Source organism: Stenella coeruleoalba (genome assembly GCF_951394435.1).
Source record: "Stenella coeruleoalba genome assembly, chromosome: 17".
NCBI lineage: Eukaryota > Metazoa > Chordata > Mammalia > Artiodactyla > Delphinidae > Stenella > Stenella coeruleoalba.
Genome location: NC_137163.1, coordinates 37,574,505 through 37,591,676, shown reverse-complemented (window position 1 = coordinate 37,591,676; position 17,172 = coordinate 37,574,505). Strand labels below are relative to the sequence as shown.

Sequence of the window (17,172 nt, the reverse complement as noted above, 5' to 3'; positions counted from 1 at the left end):
AGGCTTTCTCTAGTTGTGGCGAGTGGATGCTACTCTTCTGTTGCAGTGCACAGGCTTCTCATCACGGTGGCTTCTCTTGTTGCGGAGCATGGGCTCTCGGCACGTGGGCTTCCGCAGTTGTGGCACACGGGCTCAGTAGTTGTGGCTCACGCGCTCTAGAGCACAGGCTCAGTAGTTGTGGCACACAGGCTTAGTTGCTCCATGGCATGTGGGATCTTCCCAGACCAGGGCTTGAACCCGTGTCCCCCGCATTGGCAGGCAGATTCCTAACCACTGTGCCACCAGGGAAGCCCTGCAGGATACAAAATTAATACACAGAAATCTGTTGCATTTCTATACACTAACACTGAAATATCAGAAAGAGAAATTAAGGAAACAATCCCATTTACCATTGCATCAAAAAGAATAAAATACCTAGGAATAAACCTACTTAAGAAGGTAAAAGACCTGTACTTGGAAAACTATAAAGCACTGATGAAAGAAATGGAAGACGACACAAATAGATGGAAAGGTATACTGTGTTCTTGGATTGGAAGAATTAATATTGTTAAGATGACCATACTACCCAAGGCAATCTATAGATTCAGTGCAATCCCTATCAAAATACCAATGGCATTTTTCAAAGAACTAGAGCAAATAATTTTGAAATTTGTATGAAACACAAAAGACCCTAAATAGCCAACACAATCTTGAGAAAGAAGAACAGAGGTAGAAGAATCACACTCCCTGACTTTAGACTGTGCTGCCAAGCTACAGTAATCCAAACAGTATGTACTGACACAGAAACAGACACATAGATCAATGGAACAGAATAGAGAGCCCAGAAATAAACCCACACACTTATGGTCAATTAATATATTACAGAGGAGGTAAGAATATACAATGGAGAAAAGACAGTCTCTTCAATAAGTGGTGCTAGGAAAACTGGACACCTACATATAAAAGAATGAAATTAGAACATTTTCTAACACCGTATACAAAAATAAACTCAAAATGTATTAAAGACCTAAATGTTAGATCAGAAACCACAAAACTCCTAGAGGAAAACACAGGCAGAACACTCTTTGAGATATATCATAGTAATATGTTTTTGGATCTGTCTCTTAAAACAAAGGAAATAAAAGCAAAACTAAGCATATGGGACCTAATTAAACTTAAAAGCTTTTGCACAGCAAAGGAAACCATTGACAAAACGAAAAACCAACCTACTGAATGAGAGTATTTGCAAATGATATGATCGATAAGGGGTTAATATCCAAAAGATATAAACAGCTCATACAACTCAACATCAAAACAGACAAACAACCCAATTGAAAAACAGGCAGAAGACCTGAACAGACATTTTTCCAAAGAGAACATGCAGATGCCCAACAGGTACATGAAAAGAAGCTCAACATCGCTAACCATTAGGGAAGTGCAAATCAAATTCACAATGAGATATCACCTCACCCCCGTCAGAATGGCTATCATCAAAAAGAACACAAATAACAAATGTTGGCGAGGATGTGGTGAAAAGGGAACCCTCATACACTGTTGATGAAGCCACTGTGGAAAACAGTATAGATGTTTCTCAAAAAACTAAAAAAAGAACTACCGTATGATCCAGCAATTCCACTCCTGGGTATATATTCGAAAGAAACAAAAACGCGATACATGCACCCCAATGTTCATAGCAGCATTATTTACAATTGCCAAGATATGGAAGTAACCTAAGTGTCCATCAACAGATGAATGCATAAAGAAGATGTGATATATGTATACAATGGAATACTACTCAGCCATAACAAAGAATTAAATTTTGCCATTTGCAACAACATGAATGGACTTGGAGGGTATTATTTTGCTAAGTGAAATAAGTCAGACAGAGAAAGGTAAATACTGGAAGTTATCACTGATATGTGGAATCTAAAAAAATACAACAAACTAGTGAATATAATAAAAAAAAACAGACTCACAGGTATAAAGAACAAATTAGTGGTTACCAGTGGGGAGAGGGAAGGGGAAGGAGTAAGTAAGGGTAGGAGATTAAGAGGTACAAACTATTATGTATAAAATAAACTACAATGGACTTGCCTGGTGGTGCAGTGGTTAAGAATCCGCCTGTCAATGCAGGGGACACGGGTTCAATCCCTGGTCTGGGAAGATCCCACATGCTGCAGAGCAACTAAGCCCGTGCGCCACAACTACTGAGCCTGCAAGCCACAACTACTGAAGCCTGCGCATCTAGAGCCCATGCTCTGCAACAAGAGAAGCCACCCCAATGAGAAGCCTGCACACTGCAACAAAGAGTAGCCCCAGGGCTTCCCTGGTAGCGCAGTGGTTGAGAGTCCGCCTGCCGAGGCAGGGGACGCGGGTTCGTGCCCCGGTCCGGGAAGATCCCACATGCCGCGGAGCGGCTAGGCCTGTGAGCCATGGCCGCTGAGCCTGCGCGTCCGGAGCCTGTGCTCCACAACGGGAGAGGCCACAACAGTGAGAGGCCCGCGTACAGCAAAAAAAAAAAAAAAAAAAAAAGAGAGTAGCCCCAGCTTGCTGCAACTAGAGAAAGCCCCTGTGCAACAGTGAAGACCCAGTGCAGCCACAAACACACACACACACACACACACACACAAAACTACAAGGATATATTGCACAGCACAGGGAATATAGCCAATATTTTATAATAATTATAGAGTAAAACCTTTAAAAATTGTGAATCACTGTACTGTACACCTGTAACTTATACAGCATCAACTATACTTCAATAAAAATCAATATAATTCAATTCACCATATTAACAGATTAAAAAAATGAAAAAATATAGGATCATTTCAATAGATGCCAAAAGAGCATTGGACAATACCCAACATTTGTTCATGATAAAAACTCTCAATAAACTAGAAATAAAAGGGAGATTCCTCAACCTGATAAAGAGCACCTATGAAAGAACCTACAGTTAACATCATACTCAAGAGTAAAAGACTAAGTGTTTTCCTTTTAAGATAAGGAACAAGAAAGTACGTCCACTGCCACACTTCCATTCAACATTGGACTGGATGCTTTAACTGATATAATAATGAAATAAAAAGAAATTAGAAAGTCATACAGATTGGAAAGGAAAAGGTAAAACTGTCTTTATTTACAGACTATGTGATTGCATATGTAGAAAAGCTAATAGAATCTTCAAAAAAGCTACTAAAATTAATTAATGAATTCAGCAAGGTTGCAAGATAAAAACTCAGTATACAAAATTATTTGATTGTATTTTTATATACTGGCAACAAAAATCTGAAATAGACATTTAAAAAGTACCATTTTACACTAGTATCAGAAATATAGAAATTAGGGATCAATTTGACAAAAGATGTACATTGACAAAGATAAAAGATGTCTGCAATAAATTAAAGAAGACCTAAATAAATGGAGAGATATGTCAAATCATCGAATAGAAGACTTACTATTGCTAAGATGTCAGTTCTTTCCAAAATGACCTATAGATTCAAAGCAATCTCTATCAAAATCCTAGCAGAATTTTTTGGGTAGAAACTGATAATCTGATTCTAATATATAAATGAAAATGAAAACAATTGAATAGTCAAATATGATTGATTCTTATTATTCACGATAGTTATGGTTTATAAGTCTCTGTTAACATTGAAATAGTGATTACTGGATCATCGTTCCTAGGGGAAGTACAGGGTTCGTTTCCTGAGAGCTTCTGGCCACAACATTTCGCCAATCGATACAGAACCTTGTTTTATGGGTGTTTCTGTTTAAAGACAGAATTGTATATTGTTGATTCATTAACATTGAACTCACAGCCAACAGCACTATTACTCATGACTGAATGAAGCTCATGTAACACACATCTTTCCTCCAAAAGGCACATCACGGCCTTCTTGCCTTAGGAACACTAGACCGCACTTCAACACTATTGTTAGGAGCCATTTTACACAGTGAGGTCACCAATAGAAAGCACAAAAATTTTTTTAAATATGGCCCTAAATAGAACACCAAAAAAATGCTTATTTACAGTATGAGAGCTAAAACAAGAAGTCAGAGCATTGCTTGTTTGACCTTCACTGGGTAAGTGCGTTAGGTGGCTCAATTTTTTTTTTTTTTTTTTTGCTGTACGCGGGCCTCTCATTGTTGTGGCCTCTCCCGTTGCGGAGCACAGGCTCCAGACGCGCAGGCTCAGCGGCCATGGCTCACAGGCCCAGCCGCTCCACGGCACATGGGATCTTCCCCAGACCGGGGCATGAACCCGTGTCCCCTGCATCGGCAGGCGGACTCTCAACCACTGCGCCACCAGGGAAGCCCCAGGTGACTCAATTTTTTCACCACTCTGTACAGATCCATGAATGGCCCTGAAAATGCTGCAAGTATTGATTTTGGGTTCCAAGAAAAATTTTATCAAGTAGGTGGATTCGCAAATACAGAATCTGCAAATAATGAGGATCAACTAAAACTTTGAAATAAAGTTGTGGGGATCAAATTATCTTACTTGAGGACTGACTGTAAAGCAGCAGTAATCAAAACAGTGCGGTATTGGTGTAACGATGGACAACACCTGAGCAGAATATAGTCCAGAAATAGACCCACATGTATATGGTGAAGTGTTTTTTGACAAAGGTGTCAAGGCAATTCATGGGGAAAAAATAATGTCATCAACAGGTGGTGTTACAATAGGATTGGCACGGGCCAAAAAATGCACATTGACCCTTACATCACACCTTATACAAAAATTTATTCAAAATTGATTTAAAATGTTAATATAGAGTAGAAACATTTAAATGTCTAGACGAAAATGAAAGAAAAAATTTTGATAACCCTGGGTTTGGCAAGGATTTTTTAAATAGGACACAAAACATAAAAGAAAAACTCAGTAAATTGAACATCATCAAGATTAAAACATTTGCTCTTCCAGATACACTGCTACTAAAGGGAAAAGGTCAAGTCACAGACTGGAATTAAATATTTGCAAATATATATCCAACAAAGGACCTTAGAATTTATAAAGAATTCTTACAACTCAATAATAGAAAAATAAACAGCCCAGTCAAAATGGGCAAAAGAGGGCTTCCCTGGTGGCGCAGTGGTTGAGAGTCCGCCTGCCGATGCAGGGGGCACGGGTTCGTGACCTGGTCCGGGAAGATCCCACATGCCGCGGAGCGGCTGGGCCCGTGAGCCACGGCCGCTGAGCCTATGCGTCCGGAGCCTGTGTTCCGCAACGGGAGAGGCCACAACAGTGAGAGGCCCGCGTACAAGGAAAAAAAAAAAAGGGCAAAAGATTTGAATAGACACTAAACCAAAGAAGATATATAAAGAAGAGATGCTCAAACTTATTAGATACTAAGGAAGTACAAATTAAAGCCACAATGAGATACCACTATACTTCTACTAGATTGGATACATCTTAAAATATTGACCATGCCAAGTATTAGCAAAGTTGGGAACAGAATTATCATTGTTCCTGGTAGGAATGTAAAATGGTTCAACCACTTTGGAAAACAGTTTAGCAGTTTCTTACAAAGTTACGTATGTACCTACCATAATTCCACTTTTAGGTATTTACTTAAAAGAAATTAAAGTTTATATCCAAACAAATGTTTATAGCAGCTTTACTTGTAATAACCTAAAACTGGAAACAGCCCAAATCATCAACAGGTGAATTCTTAACAAATTGTGACATATGCATACAATGTAATACTACTAGGCAGTGAAAAGGATGAGCTATTGACCCATGCAGCAAGCTGGATAAATGTCAAAATAACCGTGTTGAATGAAAGAAATGAGACCAAAAAAAAAAAAAAGAGTACATATTGTAGGATTCCATTTATATGAAATTGTAGAAAATGGTAACTAATCTATGATCAGCAGATTAGTGGTTGCCTGGGGCCAAGGGGAGAGAAGGGACAGGTGGAGGGATTACAGAGGGGCACTAGGAAACTTTGGGGATTTGGAGGTGATGGATATGTTATCTTGATTATGGTGATGATATGTTGATATGTCAAGTTTACCAGCTTGTCTATGTTGAATATGTGTAGTTTATTGTACGTCATTTAAATTCAATAATATATATGTATGTATATATATGTATTTTCAGAACAGGGTGGTTTGGGTAGGTAACTGGTGCTGAGACAGAAGGCTGCAAGAGAAGAGATTGGAGAAAGAGTCATGGAACAGTCAGGGAACGCTTTGGGGAATAGGGGTTTTTCTAGCAAATCAAAGAAGAGAAGAGAAATGTAGAGCTTGTTGTCTTTAGGGGATGCTAACTGTACAGACTGCCTATTTAGAATAGTTTGTTTGGGACATTAGTGGGGGATGAGGAAGGGAATTTAAGCTGGAACAAATTATGGAGCGATTTGATTCCCAAGCTGACTTCCAGCTGCTGTCTTTGGTGGATAGAGGGGCTGAACACAGGGTGTCAAGGGGAAAACCACATTTTAGTAAATTGACCGTGGCAGTCATATATACAGAGGATTAGAATTAGGATTAGATAATAGGTGCCGAAATACCATCCATCCATCCACTCATTCATTCATTTATTCATTCAATACTTACTGATTCCCCTCTATGAGCCAGATGCCCTTGTGGTGTGTGGGAGAAAAGTGTTTCCTCTTATATGTTTGAGACCCAAGACCCTCCAAGAACACTCAGATCTTGGCTTCCCTTGTGCTCTGCACGTGCAGAGCAGAACACGGACGATGCAATCAGTTTACAGTTCAAATCAGTTCAGTCAATTCAGTGCATGTGTTTCTTATGCCCATGGAGTTAATTAGGAGATCATAGCAGTAATCCCCACCCCAGGGAGGAGTTTATGACCGAAGATGGGGAATGGTGGGTGAGGGTTGTTAGAATTTAAACTGATAAATAACTTAAGAGAGGAAAACTGGTTTTGCGGGGAAAGCAGTGAGTCCGGGCAAGAGCCCACACATGTGGTTGGATGCAACTGGAGATGAAAAAGAAAATGCCTGGCTGGATACACTTGGTGGTGGTAATTGGCCCTGAAGATGGATGGAATCTTGGAGGGAGGAAGGGAGTGTGGAAAGGGGAGGTCAAGGGCTCAGCTTCGGGGCAGCCCACAAAGCTGAGACAGCGCGGAGCAAGTGCAAGAGCGAGCAGACTGCGTGCGCGCACACACCAACGGGCGGCTTTGCGGGTCAACTTGTTAGGAATGCAAATTCCTAGGCCCTACTCACCCCAGACCTACTGAATCAGGGACTCCAGGGATGCAGCCTAGGAGGGTGTCCTTTTAACATCCTTTTAAAGCCCTCCAGGGGATTCTGGTCAAGTTTGAAAACGACTGCCCCCGCTGTTTCAAACTAGATCTCTCCCTGGGAGATTCCACTCCTCAGGGAGTTCATACTGAGACCGTGATGATGTGACTGACAGCCGTTTGGAAATTGCAAAGCGCTCTGCATGACTAGGGCATTATGCGTTCACTCTTATTTATCATTTTGATCAACCTCGTTCAGTCAGATTTACTTATGTTTTCAGGCTTTGTTTTGGGGATCCTCCTCTTTTCCCCTTCTGAAAAGAAAACGAAAATCTCGTTCATGAATAGGAGAACTGATTGAAAAAGAATGAAGCCGTGGGGGGAGGAGGGATACGAGGCACAGCTGGAGTTTGCCTGGAAGGACAGGTTTGTTCTTCTGGGTGACGTTGGGTTGGTGGTGTTTCTTCCAGCAGAGACAAGGCTGATGGCTCCCATTTACTGCTGAAAGTCTTTAACTCCAAACCGCAGCTGTCAAAATAAGATTAGGGCTTTCAGACATGATGGAAGAAGGGGGATGGTCCCCAAAATGCAGGCTTAGGTTTGGCAGATGTTTGCAGAGCCCTAACTCCAAGTGAGTTTTCGGGGTTGGAGCAGGCAGAAATGGCGTTGTTTCCCAGCTGAGTGAAATAACAGCTCTGATAATAAATTTCTCTTCTCTCTCGCTGTGATACATAATTTCTGATTTCTACATCTCAAGCTAAATAGCAGCAGGAGCCGTAAAAAAAAAGTGGAGCATGTCTTTAAAGGTGTTCATTTTGCTCTAAGTCCAGAGGAGAAATTAAACTGTCATCGGTGTCGACAGCACGCCATGCGGCTTGTCTAAAATTCTGCAAAGTCAGTAAAAAGCCTTTGATCTCGCCCAGGGTGATGTCAGGCACAGCCACTGCAGTCCTTGTCCCGTGCTTCTCATCCAGTGTAACCAGATGGAAGTTTTCCAAGTTCTTGGGCGGAGGTGCTGTGCTAGGGTTTCAAGATCACACACGGAGGAAGGCCCTGAAATCTAGAATGGCTGTGAGCCTCAGGGGAACGCTAGGGAAGGCTTTGAGCATAGCCCTGGGGCTCTTAGTTATCAAATCCTCACTGATTTATTTCACTTGGGAAGACTGAGCAGATGCAGTTAACATCCCTCCTAAAATTCTCCAGGAAACCAGAGAAGCAAGTGGATTTTGCTGACTGTCAGCTATATATGCTAACATTTGCCCTCTGGCAAGGCATTGTTTGCGTTTGTTGAGATCTTTTGTTATAAAATTCAAAATTGCCTACTTTGCTGTGTCAGATCAATTCAGCATAGAACTCACGAACCAAAAACTTAGTCACAGATACATTGATGTCATTTAAAGAAATCTGAATCTAGTGGCGGGTTTCATAGGCACCCAATAAAGTGATATTATGTTAGAATTGTGATGTAGGCAAAATTTGGTTGGGGTTCACCTTTCCTCCATGCTTAACTAGGCCTGCACCACCAAGACCTTTCTTTACCCTAAACTAGGAAAAAAGGAGACTAACATTTGTTGAGTACCTCCCATCTCTCAGATGCTTTATCATCTATATTATCTCATTTAACCCTGCCATAAGATGTTTTCTCCACTTAATTATTTAACCTCTATGAAAATTCAATCTCACAGAAATCACTTACATGAAGTCACGCAGGTCACCTCGCTGAAGCCAGGTCTGGCTCCAAAGGCAATATTCTTTTCATTCTATCTGATTGCTTCCCTTAAGCCCTATGGGAAGAAACATAACTGCCCCTTATCTCCTCCTCCAAGATTCAATCCCCTTGATCCCTACTTTTTCATATTACGTCCTTCAGGTCCTTGTATAAAATAATCTTTTCTGTGAGACCACCTTCTGACCACACTATTTAAAGCAGAAGCTCCCTTTCCTCCATACTCCCAACCCCCCTTTCCTGCTTAATTTTGTTCTCTAGCACTTCTAAGATCTAACAGAGTATATATATATATATATATATTTTTTTTTTTTTTTTTTCTTTTTTCCCCCCCCCGGTACACGGGCCTCTCACTGTTGTGGCCTCTCCCGTTGCGGAGCACAGGCTCCGGACGCGCAGGCTCGGCGGCCATGGCTCACGGGCCCAGCCGCTCCGCGGCATGTGGGATCCTCCCGGACCGGGGCACGAACCCGTGTCCCCTGTGTTGGCAGGCGGACTCTCAACCACTGCGCCACCAGGGAAGCCCCTGTAATATATATTTTTACCTGTTTATGTTGTTTATGTCTGGCCCCTGTCCATGGTATGCTAGTAAATGTTTAACAACCAGGTCTCCAGGGGGAAAAGCTCCAATTTGCAATGTTCACCAATTCCTGTATTGTCAATACTACCACCATGGCTGATTTCAAGCTACCCACTTGACCTTGCTGAACGCAGAATTGGGAAGAAGTGGGCACGGTCTGCCAATGTGAGTCAGTAGGAGCTGGCTTCCCACTTGAATATCCGCTACATAGGGACAGAGATCGATTGATTTTTTTTAATCTGTTTTATTCACTGTTTTTCTCTCAGCCGTTTGAGCAATTTGACGAATGAATGAATTCAGTCATTCAAATATATTTTTAAAAATTGACCACATGCCAAACACCATGCTAGTTATTTGAGCTGCAGGGCTGAACAGAACAATCACTGCCTTCAGATGGCAGGGGAAGTAGACATGAAATTAACAATTGCAAATTAAGTGTTGTTATAACTGTGGTAAGGGAAGCCCCTGAAGGGGAACTTGACCTCTAAAAGGGCGTGGTCAGATGAGAGCCCCCCATCCCTGAGTACTCCAGGCTGGTGACTGTCAAGTCAGATCAACACGTGTCCACTAAGCACGTGCTATGTGAAGTGTGTGGTGTCACAGGCACCCTGAAGACCACAGAAGACTTATCCTGTGCCTTTCAGAGCTTACAGCCTGGGTAAGACTGATGAGTGAGGAATGACTGACAACCCTGTATTTCAGGTGTTGGGTCCATTCATCCATTCATCACAAGCACTTAATGAGCACCTACAATGTGCCAGGCACTGTGCTAGGTACCAGGGATGCAGCAGACAGCAAGGCAGCTGGTTCCTTAGCTGTCATGAGAATTCTGGTGTCTGCAGCTGGGGGCTGGCTCCCCGATGTCATTGTACTCTTCTGGGAGAGGAATATCTCTTGCTGGGGACGAGGAGAGGTACAGAGACTCGGGAAACATTTTATTCCCATCTCACTCATCTTCCCAGGACCCCATTTCTGATGGAGCAGTTGTTTTAGGACTCTAGGAACATCCCTGTTGGGAGGCAAGGGGTATGGGACTTTGTCACTGTTCATTCAGTAGACGAACGCTTACGGGGCACCAACTACATGCGCTAGAACACTGGGGAATCAAAACTGAGTCAGACCAGATCATTCTCATGGGGCAGACAGACCTGTGATCCGGTCCTTCTAATACTGTGGGCTAAATGGTGTGTATAGGGCTAGAGGAGCCTAGAGGAAGGAGACTCTAAGCTCAGCCAAGCTGAAGAAGGCTTCCTGGAGGAGGTGACATCGGGCTGAAGTCAGTAGCCATGAGTGGGGGTAACGGAGTAGAGAAGGCTTGGAAGGGTAATGGGAACTCTGAATCCACTGCTTCTCCGACGCCCAGTTTTATCACCCTTCAGTGAAATCCTCTCAGGCTGTGAGAAAAAGAAATTTTGTTTTCCTAAAGAATAAGGAATCATCCAAAAACATCTGTATTTGTTTCAAATGGAAGCGACCACTGCCAGAAAAACAACAAAGTTGTTTTGTGAGAACCTAGCCTGTATTTATTCCTTACTCTTTGTTTAATTAAATTAATCCTCCATGGTTTCCTTTGGGACAGACAGTACAGAGCACTAGTGGCCATAAATCCCCAGTGTTCTAAAAACAGTATGAAAGGCCTGAGGCCAGCTGGCAGGCCTGCTGTTTGTGGGATCGTTCTTCTGGAACTCCTGTTCCTACCACACTTTGCACCCTCACTTAGTGTCCGGGGTCTTTTAGCCACTTGGAGAGGGGTCCAAGGACAGCAAAAAAATCTGAGATTTGCTTAAAAGAAGAATCTGAGCCTGCAGACTCAGTTGATGAAGGGGGAGGCTGACTCTTGCATCTGGGCCCCTTCCCCTTGAAGGATTGTGAAGACTTTTATCCTGTAGGTTCAATGGCTCTCAACCTGGCTGCACACTGGAGTTATCTGGGAGCTTTAGCAAACAGTGTTGCCTGCATCCCAGCCCCAGCTGTCTGATTTAAGGGGTTGGGCTGGGCATCAGGATTTTCCAAAGGTCCCCAGATGGTTCTAATGAGCAGCGAGGTCATGCCCTGGTAGATGAGACCCTTTAGTGATTCATGGCTGTCCTGTTCCGGAAGGCATAAGCATCTCATTGCCTCTCTACCTACCTTATGGGGGGAAGTCTTGGGGGAAAAATGCTTATTGCTTCAAGATCCTGGTTCACTGCTTTTATTTTATTTTATAAAGACACACTTTATTTTTTATCTTTTTAATTTTTATTTTTGGCTGTGTTGGGTCTTCCTTGCTACGCGCGGGCTTTCTCTAGTTGCGGCGAGCAGGGGCTACTCTTGGTTGCAGTGCACGGGCTTCTCACTGCGGTGGCTTCTCTTGGCACGTGGGCTTCAGTAGTTGTAGCACGCAGGCTTCAGTAGTTGTGGCTTGCGGGCTCAGCTGTGGTTCGCGGGCTCTAGAGCTCAGGCTCAGTAGTTGTGGCGCACGGGCTTAGTTGCTCCGCGGCATGTGGGATCTTCCCGGACCAGGGATCGAACCCGTGTCCCCGGCACTGGCAGGCGGATTCTTAACCACTGCGCCATCAGGGAAGTCCTCACTGCTTTTAAGATGCTACTTTCAAAGGGGTTCTTTTGTAACGTTGATTTTTTTCATTATTATAAAAGCTCTTTGTATAAGCTCTTGTTAGAAAATTCAAAAACAGATCATTATAAATAAGAGAAAAAAATTACTTAAACTGCCACCACTTCTTCGTAACCACTGCTAGGCAGGATTCCTGCTGGACACAGAGAGGAGGCGTAGCAGCTGTGGGAGCTGAGAAGGGGGACCCAGGTGGAGAAGCTCCTACCCCCCCACCTTCAGAGATGGGCTTGGGATTTGGGGGTATGTTGGTCCAGTGTACTGGGGTGTCATTTTCCAGCCATCAGGACTTTGTGCAGGGACGCTCTCCTCCCAGTTAGGGAGCCTAGCAAGGGAGACACAGTAAATACATCACTACATAAATGCCTATGTGATTAACATTGTGACACATGCCAGGAGGGAGAAGTGCAGGGGTGCACTGACATGCACAGACAGCCGATGGGCGGGGCCGAGAGCTCTGAAGAACAATTGAAGGTCCTCCTGTCAAGAGGTTGATTTTCCCATCAACGTGCAAGCAAACCCAAGCTACTTTGGCTTGGAATTCAGAAAACTACTGCTGTTCCCAAAGCAGTGATTTTCATTTATCTGTTCTAGAAGTCCTTTATATTTCCCAGAGCTAAAAGAAACTGTGATGCAACCAGAATTATCCTTCCGAAGCACAGCTCAGGTAAAATGGCCCGTGTCCCTTTGGAAGGCTTTTACCTTGAGTGGTCCCCACTGCCTGCTGGGCACAGTTCAGACCACGCAGCCTGATTCCAGGCCCTCTGCCATCTGGTGTCAATCGTCCTTCCAGTGCTCCCTCCTGCTACTTCCCTTGGAATTCCCAGAGTGGAAGTCAGCTACCATGCCTGTCCTGCTTCCCTCGGTTTCGCACATGTACTGTTCCCTCAGCCCTGGGTCCATTTCCCTTTCTCCCTTCTCTGCCGCTTGCCTGCCAGACTTTTCTGAGGGATCCAGCCTCGGCTGGCAGTAAGCCATCCCTGTTCTGAACTCCCATTGTATTGGCAGCACCTCTCTTCTGGATTTCTAGCATGTTCTATTTTGTATTTTAGTTATTAGGATGCATCTGATAGCTACTCTGGCCTTCCCAGTCCTCAAATGGGGCTAGTTTGTTCTACCTAAGGACTTTTTTTTTTTTTTTTTGCGGTACGCGGGCCTCTCACCTTTGTGGTCTCTCCCGTTGTGGAGCACAGGCTCCGGACGCGCAGGCTCAGCGGCCATGGCTCACGGGCCCAGCCGCTCCGCGGCATGTGGGATCTTCCCGGACCGGGGCACGAACCCGTGTCCCCTGCATCGGCAGGTGGACTCTCAACCACTGTGCCACCAGAGAAGCCCTACCTAAGGATCTTTGCATTCACTGTTCTTTCAGTCAGAAACACTCTTTACATCCAGTGTTAGTTTCAGGTGTACAATGTAGTGATTCAGTATTTTACATTTTCATTATATACTTTTTGAAATAATCACCACAATAAGTCCAGTTACCATCTGTCACCGTACAAAGTCGTTACAGTATCATTGATTATATTCCCTATGTGTACATTACGTCCCTGTGACTTATTTATTTTATAGCTGGAAGTTTGTACCTCTTAATCCCCTTTACCTATTTCATTCATATCCTTAACCCGTCCCCTCTGGCAACCACCAGTTTGTTCTCTGTATCCATGAGTCTGTTTCTGTCTTGTTATGCTTGTTCACTTGTTTTGTGTTTTAGATTCCACGTATAAGTGAGATCGTATGTATCTGTCTCTCTCTGCCTGACTTATTTCACTTAGCATAATACCCTCAAGGTTCATCCATGTTGTCACAAATGGCAACATTTCATTCTTTTTTTATGGCTGAGTAACATTTCATTGATTGTATGTAGCACATCTTCTTTATCCATTCATCCGTTGATGGACACTTAGGTTGCTGCTGTATCTTGGCTGTTGTAAGTAATGCTTCAATGAACATAGGGGTGCATATATCTTCTTGAATTAGTGTTTTTGTTTTTCTTTGGATAAATTCCACTTCTGAGTTTCTATCAGAAATGCTCTTCCTAGAACTTCACATGACTAATCCTAGAGTACCAGCTGTGTGTCGGCAGGAACCCCTTTATCTGTTTGGTTCACCACTATATCCCCAGTGCCTGGGATAAACTAGGTGCTTCATTGACTGAATAAATGCAAAGTATCTGATGATTCAGATTTTTCTTAGATCTCTGGCTTAAGCTTGTAACTAACTGTAAATTTTGTCACTCTTTAATTATTCACCACGATTTTTGCATGAGCTGAAGTTTTTTCTGATTCTTGCTCTTTTCCTTATATCTGGATCCAGGGGAAATCTCAGTTGGAGTTCCCAATTGGAAATATAAGATAGAATTAGACTGGGAAGGGAGGAATTTGCATCGATAATTTTTTCATCTACTTTATTGATTTGGGAATGAAAATAATTCTTTTAGTATTTTAAAACCAGAATCCTTATTTGTGGAATCTTAGACCTAAATGTTTTTTCATCTTATGATGTAGCTTTTATTTTTTTTTAAAAATTTAATGCATTTGATAGAGGTGATGAATATATCAGCTTTTATCTTTTTTATCAATTTGATATGTTATAATTATCTAAAAGCATAATAAACTATAAAACTCAAAGACCTAGGAGATTACATTAAAGCGTAGCCATTGGATTCAGGGATTAATCCAGCTTTCTATGTATTAAGTTTTTTTTGTTTGTTTTTTTAATTTATTTATTCATTTATTTATTTTTGGCTGTGTTGGGTCTTCGTTTCTGTGCGAGGGCTTTCTCTAGTTGTGGCAAGCGGGGGCTACTCTTCATCGCGGTGCGCGGGCCTCTCACTGTTGCGGCCTCTCTTGCTGCGGAGCACAGGCTCCAGACGCACAGAGCTCAGTATTTGTGGCTCACGGGCCCAGTTGCTCCGTGGCACGTGGGATCTTCCCAGACCAGGGCTCAAACCCGTGTCCCCCACACCGGCAGGCAGACTCTCAACCACTGCGCCACCAGGGAAGCCCTATGTATTAAGTTTTTACCATAGCTGTCATAGTGGTAACTTTTAACCAGAGGAAAACAATTTTTCATATATTCAATCCCTTTAATGCTCTTTGATTTTCTCCAACTTTAATGGTAAAGTCACTCAAAGAGCTAGTTATGAAACCAAGCCGTTCTCCTTGCTGAGGAATAATGCCATCATGTCAGCCTGTTTCTTCAAAGGAGAGACTGAGTCGGTGATGGAGTGAAAATGCCTTTAACCGTTTCATCCTCTGATAGATTCTTAGTTCCACGGCAGTAAATGCACTGCTGTGAATGTGTTCTTACATTGCATTTGAGTAAATAGCCAGGGCCCAGCACTAATAAATATTTGATCAAAATAGAATTGTTAATAGCCATACATTCATTTCTCCCTAGTAATCTTTGATACATCTACCTAACCTCCTTTGGCTTCCCATTTTCCTCATTTATGGGATGAATAAGTAGAGCACAAAGAGGATTTTGAAAGCTCCTTCTGATAGAGAAATGGAGTGAGGAAAACTATGTCCAAAGAGACTAAGGCAGACTTGGGAATAAGGGGCTCTTCTAGACCTGCCATGCTTTTGGTGGAGTAGCAGGTCTTTTCACTGTGCTCTCTCTCAGCTTCTGCAAAATGTTCATTGCAGCTCTATTTACAATAGCCCAGAGATGGAAACAACCTAAGTGTCCATCATCGGATGAATGGATAAAGAAGATGTGGCACATATATACAGTGGAATATTACTCAGCCATAAAAAGAAACAAAATTGAGCTATTTGTAATGAGGTGGATAGACCTAGAGTCTGTCATACAGAGTGAAGTAAGTCAGAAAGAGAGAGACAAATACCGTATGCTAACACATATATATGGAATTTAAGAAAAAAATTTTCATGAAAAACCTAGGGGTGAAACAGGAATAAAGACACAGACTTACTAGAGAATGGACTTGAGGCTATGGGGAGGGGGAAGGGTAAACGGTGACAAAGCGAGAGAGAGGCATGGACATATATACACTACCAAACGTAAGGTAGATAGCTAGTGGGAAGCAGCCGCATAGCACGGGGAGATCAGCTCAGTGCTTTGTGACCACCTGGAGGGGTGGGATAGGGAGGGTGGGAGGGAGGGAGACGCAAGCGGGAAGAGATATGGGAACATATGTATATATATAACTGATTCATTTTGTTGTGAAGCTGAAACTAACATACCATTGTAAAGCAATTATACTACAATAAAGATGTTAAAATGAAAAAAAAAATAAAATTTTACAAAAAAAAAATGTCAAAGACAACACCAGGTTACCTTGGTGAGACTGTGTATATCGGTGTGTACCTTGGTGAGACTGTGTATTTCAGTGTGTACCTTGGTGAGACTGTGTATATTGGTGTGTACCTTGGTGAGACTCTGATGACAAAGCCTTTTAGTTCTCAAAGAATAGGAATGGTACTTGATGCAGACAAGCGCAAATACCTGCTTGTGATAACTTCAGTCCTCAAGAACCATCCAGATGTTTTCAGAACACTTTCATTGAGATGGGAAAAATACAAATTCGTGGGGTTTTTTAATTAATTATTTATTTGGCTGCACTGGGCCTTGGGTGCGGCACGCAGGATCTTCGTTGCCTCGTGCAGGATCTTTAGTTATGGCATGGGGCTCTCTTAGTTCCAGCATGTGGAATCTAGTTCCCTGAACAGGGATCGAACCCATGTCCCCTGCGTTGGGAGCACCGAGTCTTAACCACTGGACCACCAGGGAAGTCCCACAAATAGATGTTAATTTTAAATTATTTAATGCATTTAATAGAGATGAATAATTCCAACTTTGAAAAATGAGTTTTTCTATATACATAGAAACACACCCGAGTGTTAACAGCGGTGGCCTCTGGATGGTAGGACTGCAGGTGGGGGATTACAGGTGAATTTTCTTTTCTATTTTTTTCTGTTTCCCAAATTTTCCACTATGATCTTATAACATTTTCAATGTTTTTAAAGGTCATTTTTTAAAAATTAATACTTATTGATTTTTGGCTGCGTTGGGTCTTCGTTACTGTGCGGGCTTTCTCT

At 42.6% G+C, this 17,172-nt stretch overlaps 1 protein-coding gene across 3 annotated transcripts in view; it reads left to right on the top strand.

Annotated features, from left to right (window-relative positions):
• Positions 1-17,172, top strand: part of MATN2 (matrilin 2) — a 157,462-nt gene that overhangs the window by 67,439 nt on the left and 72,851 nt on the right. The gene's annotated exons all lie outside the window — the stretch shown is intronic.